The sequence below is a fragment of the Daphnia pulex genome, chromosome 8, assembly GCF_021134715.1.
Source record: "Daphnia pulex isolate KAP4 chromosome 8, ASM2113471v1".
Lineage (NCBI taxonomy): Eukaryota > Metazoa > Arthropoda > Branchiopoda > Diplostraca > Daphniidae > Daphnia > Daphnia pulex.
In genome coordinates, this window is record NC_060024.1 from 5,020,986 (window position 1) to 5,028,063 (window position 7,078).

General features: G+C 37.9%; 1 long non-coding RNA gene across 1 annotated transcript; it reads right to left on the reverse strand.

The window, feature by feature from the left end:
• Positions 1 to 5,011: 5,011 nt before the first annotated feature.
• Positions 5,012 to 6,104, reverse strand: LOC124199355. Its single transcript, XR_006876793.1, has 3 exons — positions 5,910 to 6,104; positions 5,760 to 5,842; positions 5,012 to 5,697 (listed from the first exon to the last, which is right to left on the reverse strand). It is a non-coding gene; the product is annotated as an uncharacterized LOC124199355 (long non-coding RNA).
• Positions 6,105 to 7,078: the final 974 nt, after the last annotated feature.

Consider the following 7,078-nt stretch of genomic DNA (forward strand, 5'->3'; position numbering starts at 1 on the left):
GATTAAGTTACGCCTGTAAACGTAATCTTGTGCCTGAAAACCAATCCAAACCATATTTTGTGCTATTGCAAGAACAGCAAAACCCTCTCGTTCTCTACTTATACTTATACTACTTATACTATATAGCTGAATATAACTGTCGATTCAGCATCAAGTATCATCAAGTCCCTTGTAATCCAATATATAATTTGCAATTGCAGAGTGTCAGCATTATCTAATACTGGCGCATTACAGAAATGCAATAGTTATCCGCTAATGGCCGGAGGGCAGCAGCTGGCGTTTTACGACTTGTATTATATTTCCATTTTCCCTATTTTTTTTATTTTTAGCAAGTTGATCCTGTTCTATTAGCCCATGCCCCATGGCTGTGCTGCCTGCTGGTATAGATTGACAAGGAATCGTTTTTTTCCATCGGATCAATTAAAAAGACGTCAAACTTTTCTTTTCGTGGAAACATCGAACGAGAATAAATAACAAAGCATAAACTGATACAAGGAAAACCGTAAAAGCAACGTAAAAGATACTCGAAAAGATATTCCGTGTCAGCAGATGGCCAAGAAAGTGTTTTTTTTTGTTTGATTTATTTAATTTAGTATAAAATGATGACGAATTGCTTTGATGAGCTTTTTTCTGTAAATTGGCTTAATTTTGAATAAATATAATGTCGTACATTTCATTTGCTTTTCTTTTTATATATAATAAGAAAAGTTCTTTTCTGTGGCTATAGCCACAGAATAGAACGGATATAATCTACTTTCTTCATCAGAGACATTTTCCTGTAATTCGTAAAATATACGTCGTTTTTCTATGAACGCGAATTGAAATGCAACACATTTTTATTTAGACGTCAGGTTAACGAACAATGACGCAGTGGGAATAAGTCGTTACCATGGTCGCTACAGTTATTCAGTTTCTTGCGCTCTCTAAATGTTTTCGTTTTAGCTTAAATTTAACTCTTATATTACACAATACGCGTGGTGAATATTAAGCATAGAGTTTAAAGCCTATACATCCATAAATTCTGTAAGTTTGGCACATGTATTTTTAACTCGTTATTTTTATATGAAAATGAAACTTGGATGCTCCCGTACGCTGCGCTATAGTTAACTGTCATCAGTATGCAGCAGTTAATTGCAGTTTAAAATTTATTTTTTACAGAATATTCTCCCTGTCATATCAGCAAGGATGACGAGAATGTTAGATAATAAAATAAATAGAATATTTTCTAAGTGTTTGTCAGCAGCTTTTTAGCTGGACAATTTGGAAACTTGAGATGATTATTGAAATAATAAAAAAAAACAAAGAAAAATAAATAAATAAGATTTAAAAAATGACGGAAACCACTCAAATTCCCACAGCCATCACGTTCATTGTCGTTGAAGTCAAACGCTGACGGTGCCACGGTGGGATTCTGAAGGGGATTGAAAAGAAGAAGACCTAATAAAACTGGAATGCATACGATGTTTATGTTTACGAATGCATGAGAATGTGATGAAAATCAAATTTTATTTTGGATACCTACAGGCCATATTCTGCAAATTCGTTTCAAACATGACGGAGGGAAATTAATAGAAAAAGAAATTGCTGGATACAGATAAAACATCGTCACTACATCATTAAAATTAAATGAATATATAGGAAAAAACTAAACTAACGACGATGAACGTTCTCCAAAATATCTACAACAAGAACCCAAATAGAATGATTGGGATGCTCCTGTTTCGCCTTTTTCCACCCGTCAGTCGCCATCACTTCGCTTGGAAAACGCCGAAAGAAGTCCACTGCATTTTTCTTCAAATCATCCGCTGGGTGGATCTGATCGTTTAGCAGAGGATGAATTTTGCTCTTCCCCCCCCATTTTCACCCTTTTCGTATTTCGCCTTTCAGCCCTAAGGGCAAAAGAGGGGGTATAGGCAGTACGAAAAAAGGTAAAAAGGGGTGAAAAAGAAAAAGAGAAAAATTCATACCATTTCAAGGACCGCGAAAGACGAAAAGGGTGAAAAGGGGGGAAAAAGACAAAATTCATCACATTTCAAGGACCGCCCACCAAAAATGGCGTGCGGTCCGTTTTAACAAGCCGTCTACGACTCAAAGAGATCGTTTTGGGGGTTTTCGATTTTACGGAAATCATCGCTCTGGGTCCTAAAAATATAAAAATATAGGGGTTTTGTGCGAAATTTTTCGCTAATTAGATTGGTGAAAATAGCAATCGCCTAGCTTTACCAGTTTAGGAGATATTTGAGAAAAACTGAGAGGGGGTAGCCGAAATTTTGACTTTTTCTTGGTTTTTGTGCAGCAGTTTTCTCGTCAACTGCTGCACCTAAAAAAATCGAATTGGTTTAAAATGATGCGATAGCCCGTCTCTTCAAACCGTTTTAATATTTTTTAAATACTCGGCTTAGAAGCCGAGATATTAATGATTGAAATTTTGGAAAAAATTTCCCAAAATTTCTTCGTTTTTTGGCCATACCGGGCTTCATCCTATAAGCCACCTAGCGCTCGTGAAAACAAAATTTTCTCCTCATTGCCTTTAGGGTCTGTTGGGGTGATCACCCCCTCCCCCCTCGATAGGTGTAGACTGACGCTATAAGGGAGACCACCCCAAGAAACCCTAAAGGCAAAGAGGGGGAAATGTTGTTTTCGCGAGCGCTAGGTGGCTTATATCGCGTCGATGTTACCATCGCTGTACGTGGTCAGAATTCGCCAGTTCACTTTAGCTGTTGCTGCCCAGCGTTAATTTATTGGCTGTCTGTTATATTGCAATACACAAAAAATGGTTTCCGAGCCATCATCGAAAAATTTATGAAAGACATAAAGTAGTTGAAACTACCAGAATTAAAATTAATATTTCATAAATAGGCAATAATACCATTTTTGGCTACATCTCTCAGTTTTGTGGAGATTTTATAGATTTTAATAAATTTGTACGTTTGTTTGTAATTTTTCCCGCAATTATCTTTTTTCATTTTGCTATTACGTTAAAGCTTCACGCAGCTCTTGTTTTACAGAAGAAAAGTTTCAGTTAAGAATGAAAATTAGTCATAATCTTGACGCGCAAGAGGAAAGTACAGTATAACACACGAGGCATAAAAATGAAAGAGGAGCGGCATCACATTAATACAAACATATGAAAGATTTTTTACGAATGACCAATTTGATGAAAGGATTCGTTGGATTTTAGGGTTTACAAAGAAAATACCACCAAACGCATTCTCCACTTTACATAAAGAAGGGAAATTTCTGTCATCTTGGTTTGTTCATGTTTTCTTCGTTAACAAATCGGTAACGATGCGTTTGGGCTTCCTGAGGATCGCCCAGCATATCCCGACAATCAATCTGGACTCCCTCCGACAACAATCCGTTAGCCTCATCTGGGTGGATATACAACCTCTTTGATAACGTCGTGCTAGGCTCCCCAGCCCTGACACTTGGATAGCGGTTCTTCACTCCTCACCATCATCATAGGCTGATTCAACATCTTCCGTTTCATCTTGAATCTGCTCACCTTGAAAATTTGGAAGGTCTGGCTGTCGTAGTTCAACAGTGTCTTCCCTTAGTTGCCCTTAGCGTAAGATGGGCGATATAATCTGAGGTACTACAAATACATTTTCATTCTCCATTGGAGTGGATAGTTGTCATCTCTCTCGGTTTATCGATTATGACGGCTCTGCTTCCATACTCGTCTGGTGAACCAATCTTCCAACCGAAGTTCCCCGCCAGCAGCCTGATGTTAAGGAGGAGGATCCGACACGGTGGTTGCCACAACTGCTTCTTTTACACTGCAATGACACTACAGAAAAAAATATGGTTCTTTAGCATTAAGAATTTCTTGAAATTCATTTCAAATGCAAATTGGTTGCGGGTCCGTTTTTCTTGTTTTCTACTTCATCCAATTCCCTTGTACCGATTCTTATTACATCAGTTTGCTTTAACTGCGTAACTTTAAGTGGAATAAAGTTGAAAAATAAAAAACGAGCTAGAAATGATGGAGTCAAACACACACAGAAAATAAGATAAGAGAAAAAAAGGGAGAATGAGAGATGTAAGCGCGTGAGCAGCCAATGAAACGGACGGACGGGAATTTTGGTTTCCTCGTGTCTTTGAAACGGATTCTTATTGGCGCGTTCAAACCAAAAAATCAATCGTGTTTAATTGTTTATTGAATTCAGATTCCACGTTAATTTTTTTTGGATTCTTCTGCAGCATCAATCTGTTTCTAGGTGGGTTTGCAAAAACGTTGACTGCATTTTTTCCTTTTAACATTGATTTGACTTTATTTTTTTATTTTATTTTGTGGAGGAGGGAGGGGAGGGTTAGTTCCTCTATTACGATGCGATGACCTGATTGAAAACTACTTTTGGGAATGAAATACAGTATAAAGTATAAGTCTACATATAAGTCTATCATGAGAAATCAGTATAAGGTATCATGCAGGAACATCAGTGCATGAGCTAAACACGAGAATAAAATACTTCACGACAGAGATAAATGAGTAAGGAACATTATTACAGCGAGAACCTAGCTGGGCCTTTTTACACCACACTTGTCGAGCGTTGCATACGCGAGTTCTGTTTGGCTTATAGGAGGCAATTCGGTTTGGTTGCTCCTTCGAGGCCCCCAACCGACGGCCATCGATGCCCACAGTTGCAGTGGGAAAATCTGTGGCTTAGCTGCGTAGAGAGAGAGGGTAATTGAGAATGGGCATGAAGACAATATAGTCGCTAAGATTGACTCACTCTCACCTGGCCGACGGGGAAAAAGGAGGGGGAGGAGACTCAAGATCAACTGAACTCTACGCGCTAAGCTCTAAGGCCTAAGAAGATCATATGGCCTGGAGCTAAAAGCAAACGGACGCAGAGATCGACACGGTAGACTAAAACATGTCTAGTAAAAGTAAAATGGCCAAAAAACACACACCTCGGAAGACAAATTAACAAACCAAAATTCTCCGTCTCCTCTACCCAATATCAAACATGAACAGTATGGTCTTTAATCAAATCTGTATTCAAATTTTGAAGCAGTTGTTTTCAATTTAAAAAGAGGATTGACATGAAATATTAAGATTTACTGACTAAAATTATTTAAAAAATCGAACACTTTGTAGCAAAACCTTCCTTTAACAGTTTCAACCAAAAATGAACATAACCGACAACATATACAACATAGGAACTAATTTTGAAAAGCTTTGCGTTCTTTTCTTCGCCGATATTGAAAAACAAAGAGATACATCAACAATCCCATATGTCCCAATGCTACTAAACACGAGAAAAAATTTGCGGTGATTCCATCATTCCATCATTCCAACCTGAAGTCAACGATGATGTTTATTACAAGTTCAAGCAACGCCAGGAGTTCAACCTTCACATTTTGCAGTACAGGACCATCCAAAGCATTCTCGGTTGAATCAGGTGGCGAAGGAGTTCTTCTAATAGTATTTATGGCCGAGGAATCGTGGACTGAAAATAAAAAAGATAAAAACAGAACTTAACTATTAGCTCGATTGAAGATAGCAAATAAACGCATGTTCATAAGACAGGTTGAGAATAACAACTAGCATTGTTCAGAAGCTAAATTTCAGCATAGGCCGGCAGTGGGTTTTCTCTTCAATGTATTGCGAGTAAAGATTTGTCTGCCAGAATGGCAGTATGACTATGAGAGATAACGATGTTGACGTAGCAATGGTATTAGCGATGGTGCCTGAAAGGCAAAGACAGATTTTAGGAAATAAGAATAACATAATAAACAGAATAGGGCAATACCTGCGAAGCAGAAAATAGAAGAAAATGGCTCACAGGCTATTTGACCACAGAAATAAGGCAAGGCAGAATAGTTCCAGGGTGAACTGCGATAAGACAATGACACGAAATTAATAAATAATATATACATACAACACAACACGTTGGACTAACCTTGTGAGACAAAGACCGAACAGAAATCACAGAAAGAAAGACAAGTAACGGTGATCTTCGAGAACAGAATGTCACACTCGACTTCAAAACGTGCAAGAAGCAGACGACTAATAGGAAAATATAGTGACAGCGAGAAATAAAGGCGAGGACGTTGCCAGATTGCAATAAATCGGCTCAAAGACAGAATTTCGCCGGAACAAGCATTTCTAGTCCATTCTGTTAATTCACGACTGAAATAAATGAGTAAGGAACATTAGTACAGCGAGAACCTGGACCTATTTACACCACACTGGTTGAGCGTCGCATACGCGAGCTCTGCTTGGCATATAGAAGCCAATTAGGTTTGGTTGTACCTTTTAGGCCGCCAATCGACGGCCATCGATGCACACAGATGCAGTGAGAAAATTTACGGCTTAGCTGCGTAGATAAGTATGGTGATTGAGAATGGGCGTGAAGACAATAGAGTCGCTGAAATCGACTCACTCTCACCTCCGACAGGAGAAAGGAGGAGGAGGAGACCCAAGACCAACTTGACTCTATGCGTTAAGCTCTAAGGTCTAAGAAAATCCTAGGGCCTAGAGCTAAGCAAACGGACGCAAAGATAGATACACGGTAGACTAAAACATGCCTAGTAAAAGTAAAATGGCCAAAAAAACACACACACCTCAGCTCGTTATCCCCTCCTTAAGTTTAATTATATTTGTTTAGAATCGTGTTTTGCTTGCAGTAGTAATGTTTGCACTGAAAGCTCAATGAAGTCCTACCACCAACAATAAAGTACCTATATTTTAAAACTTTCTTGTCAAGAGGTAGTTATCTATTTGTCCCACCAGGATAAGGGTCGTATCAAGTTGCTAAAATTTCAGCTTGGATTGCTGTTCTACAAGAAATTTTTACTGCCAAGCAGACGAAGTCGATATAAAAGCGGAAATATGAAATTATGCAAAAAAATTCAAATAAATACATTAAATGCTACTATAAATGTAAAAGTATAACTAAAGAAGAAGTTAAATTTTATTTTAGAAACATTTCGTTGCGGATAATGGAACGAAAAATATATACAATTCAGCTATCAATTTAGTTTTTGATTATTTTAAGATAATTTTTCCTATATTAGGAAACAACAGAACAAGCAAAAAGGATAGAAGGACATTATTTTTGTTGAGAGG